The sequence below is a fragment of the Sinocyclocheilus anshuiensis genome, unplaced genomic scaffold, assembly GCF_001515605.1.
Source record: "Sinocyclocheilus anshuiensis isolate Anshui unplaced genomic scaffold, SAMN03320099.WGS_v1.1 scaffold928, whole genome shotgun sequence".
NCBI lineage: Eukaryota > Metazoa > Chordata > Actinopteri > Cypriniformes > Cyprinidae > Sinocyclocheilus > Sinocyclocheilus anshuiensis.
In genome coordinates this window covers 2496647-2501308 of record NW_015552531.1, presented here as the reverse complement: position 1 = coordinate 2501308, position 4662 = coordinate 2496647, and positions in this window count along the sequence as shown.

Below are 4662 nucleotides of genomic sequence, written 5' to 3'. Positions count from 1 at the left end.
ATTATTTTTAATGATATTCTAATGGGCCGCTTTGTGATATCACAAAGCCCGGAAACCAACGCTGTAGTCCAAACGAGCTGTTCGTTGTAGTTCTTGAAAAGGGATTTTTAAAAAACGAAATATCTCCCTTTGGAGTGGACTTTGAGATTTGTAACTTTCTAGATCTTTTTTATGCCCAAACATACACACTACACACTGACTAAAATTAAAAAAGTGAAAAAGAATAATAGGACCCCTTTAATAAATAGAATATTGATTACATTAAAAAACATTAAAAAAAAATTTAAAATATAATTGTTTTTTTCTCTTCTTTTTCTGATAGTGTAAGTAATGTTTATTTAACCAAGAAAATTTGACTGGGACATGAATTTACAATTGATAAAAAAAAACTTGCCTCCTCATTTCAGAACACTGCTGCACACCACTGATACACACAGACACACATACACACACACACACACACACACACACACACACACACACACACAGAGTATACTACCCTCCAAAATCTATAGTCTTGTTTAAAAAATACTTGATAAAGATTATTATATATACTCTATTATAAATAAGAGTGAGGAAAGCGGATGTCTGTATATCCTTGCATTGTAATTGACAGGATTAGATGAACATACTCCCTCCCAAACTTTCGTTGAAAACTCCTTTACATACCAATCTACACAGAATTTGGGGAATTACATGGCTGCAAATCTCTCTTTATCTGAAATACCATCTGAGAACACAGGTGCCGCCATGTCAGGCCACACAGGGGTCAAAGGGCACGACAGCAGAGCTCAGAAAAAAGAGCTTCTAACTTGCACAACTGATGCACAACTCCAAAATAAAGTGAATCTTTAACAGTCAATGCTCCCAAGTAGAAAATAAGGTCAAGTTAAGTTTAAGTGTGTTATGCTTAACCGGTTGCTCCCTCTGAGCTGAGTCAGTGTGAGAAGCACCGAGTTGAGTCAGTGTGACTACTGGGGCTCCCCAAGGGCCCGGGTCAGGCCTGAGCACTGAAGCACAGCTGTCTACACAAAGCTAATATCAGCCTCAGTTAAGATCCTGTGAGAGCCGGTTTCATTACAGCTTGACTAGGTCGGTGTTTAGAGGCCTCCTGCTCTTTGTCAGGTATTATTGGAGAAGGCAGCCCACACCACGTGCAAGACACTCAATGAATAGATCATTATTGATTTTACCTAAAAGGCACGTTGAATGAAATGAGTCTCTCTAGCATCTCCACTTGCCCCCACCTCTCCACTTCGTTCAGCCTTCAGGCCGACGAGAACTCCCTCCAGCCCGAGAGCCAGCCATCTCTTCGCAGGCCCGCCACTGAATGCGCAAAATATCCCCGTATCGATCACTGGCCCCAAAGGTCAACTCTTGAGCATTCACTGCGAACGCTTCAACAATCCAGTTAGGCGCTGAGCTCTCAGGCTTGTGAAGCGCTGAGAACGGCCATTTTGTTTTGAGTGTGGTAATTCCTCACACACACACACAAACGCAAACATAAAAGCATGTGTATATAAGATTGAATGTCTTTCTTGTTCCCTAGCCCAACTTTGAACCGGTTTGTCTTTGTCCTCTCTCTGAGGGGTCCGCTCGACTCTATTTTCATGGATGTGCACTTTTCTTCAACAACAAAGAGACGATTTTGATGGGGGCGGCACAGCTGGAGAATTGCAATCTAAAAATCACAGCTGGCTCACAGTGGGCGACTGGCCATCCCAGCATCCCTTATACATTTACAGGGTGTTGTGGCTAAACAGGCTTGGATCCCGGTCTGGGACTCAGAGAATGATGCCGAATTCGAAAGCACAATGACAATAAGGTTCGCACCCCCCTCCCCCCCGCGAACGAGACCCGATCACTCGAGCTATGGAAGCGGGCCGCGGTGAAGACACTTGTGGGGGGCGCTGTGATTGTTTACATGCGCTCGTATTTTGATGTTCATGTTTATGTATTTGTGCGACACATCTGATTTTTTCAAAGCTTTGTACAAGTCACCCACACTTGGATGTCAAGAAGATGGCATGGTTAATAAAAGAAAATTACTCTCAAAAAAATAAAAAGAGACACCAAGAAACATGTCCTTGCTTCTGTTTCATCATCACACGACTGTTGTTTGCTTGAAATTCCCATCTGCTTGTGATGCCCCACTGTCTTTGCTTATGCTGCCAAGCTGCTGTTCTCTCCATACAGTTTCTAAATCACTGACTTGACTATTTATGAAAAATTCATGCAGTCTAATTTATGCTAATATGCTGCCTATTTAAGTACCAGTAACTGGCTGTTGGAGCTAAAGAGAGAAAACTGGAGGAGGGAGCGGTTTGTCTGCATTCTCCAGTTTTAGATGATCAAAGCGTATAATGATCAGGCCACAACTGAGCCAAAACCACATGGAGTGCTCTGTTTATCTGCATTCTCCAGGTTTAGATGATCAAAGCGTATAATGATCAGGCCACAACTGAGCCAAAACCACATGGAGTGCTCTGTTTACGTTCCTGTTGATGTAGCAATGCCGGGTGGTTCAAACCGAGCTTCGGTTTTGCGTGCACTGCATTGGCTGACTTAGTTAAGAGAGAAATACAAAAAACTACAAATGTAATGCACTGTTTTGCAATACAATTCTTTACTTTCCTTTAAATTTTAATATGGTCTCTCTTTTTATTTAGGACTGACCCATGGCATGCAATTTCATGTTTACAGAAAGACTAAGGCCTGTTTCGCACTGCACACATAAGCAGTGTGTAAGAGGTGCTGCAGCTTCACTGCAACAGCAGGCTCAAGTGGTGCGTTCACACTGACAGAATTGCTCCTGTCGCTCTATACAGAAACACAAAAAAATTGCATAAAGGATTTTGTGTCTTAACAAACTAAAAATGGTTAAACAAGTGAGTAATTGAGGGCTATAACAGATTTGATTGTCATGAAATCTAATATACATGAGCAGGGGAACCACATTTCATTCCAACAGGTTATTCATTTATAAAGAAGCCATTATTTTATGTTGCTTCATAAAAGCATATTGCAAAAGACCATACTGATTAAAAAAAGTTTATAGAGTATTTTAAGCATGTTTTCTGATGAGTTCAGCAAGCAATGCGCGGCAAAATAAGCTCAGCACTGAAACAAATGCACAATATGTGCTGCTTATGTTTTGCGTACACTTGCATTGTAAACCTGGCCTAATCAAAATAATTTTGTTGGCGCAAAGTAAAATGTGCAATAAGTCTAAAACTAAAACTTAAAGGTAAACTAAAACTATTAAAACTATTTTTCATTAATTGAAATAAAGCTGAAAAAGAAAATAAAACAAATATTAGATAAAAAGTAAAAAAAATAAAATTTAAAAATGAAATTGAAAAAAGTTTGAGCTGAAGTACTAAAACGAAAACTGAAACAAAAATTAAAACTTACAAAAAAACTAATACAACAATTACTCGAATTAAAATATAATAATAGAAGATAATTCATAAAATATTAATAAATACTATAAAGTATATGTAAAACTAAACTAACACTGCCTAACACTGTTTTGTCCACTTATAGTGCCTCAAAATAAATATTTGAATATCTTTCAAATATCGTTTAGCAACTGATAAATTAGGTGACTATAAAGTGCAGAAAAGTTGGTGAGTTCCCTTTCAAGGGAACTTCGAACTGCGTCCTCTAGGGGTCGCTATGGGGAACGCCTCGTCGTGACCCGTGTCTGAAGCATACATTGAAAAAACACCAACAACACATTGGCTGGCGACAGTCCATGACGGTCCATACCGGTGCGACTATAGTATAAATAGGCGCTGGGAGAACATGTCATTCTCTTCTTCGTCTTCATTGACTGTTTTGTTTGAAGCGTGCATTTGAACGTGGTAAGAGCGATCTACTATCTATCCTCCCTTAATACTCCCTCCTTGCCATCTAAGCCCCTCCAGGATACATCGCACTTAAATGGCAGGGCATACGCAGCAGCAGGTCACAAAGGGAGGTAGGCAAGACCTAAGGGATGTGATCCAGACAAGGCGTCAGCGCTTTCGTCCAGATCAGAGTGATACGTGAGTATCTACTCAATTCCTTCGGGGGTGTCATATCTGCCCTTTTTCTTCCCCTTTCTAATTCCCCTGCAGTGTCTCGTTCCCTACTCAGGGAACCATGGTTACATAAGTAACCTGAGACGTTCGGCTAGTGGTTTATATTTTTGCTTGCAATATGGATCAGAAAGTTTGTGAACGGCTTGGGGGCAGTTCATGGGTATCCCATCTGAGGCTGAGACAGTAGTTGAAACATCTTTGAACTCATGCTTGCTGAAAAGACATAATGACGCTTCATTGCCCTAAACTGATCCCCAGCTAACACTGGTAATATAAGTCTTCCCAAATTGAACTGCATACAGACCCTCAGTCTGAAGGTTATTTGATTAAAGCTTTTAGCTCAGACTTCTGTATCACGCTCATTAAATATTGAGGTAATAATGATGTCATGTGACCTTTCCTATAGAGGCCACAAACTTACAGAAAGTTGGCAAAAAGATTCATTCTCGTTTGACATTTCCATGCAATCTAGCTTCTGGTTTGAATCACTTCATCCCACCGCCTCTGCAACTGCACTGTCCACACGCCAAGAGAATGAAATCGACATGCCCCCACATGACCTCCACAGGAAGCAAAG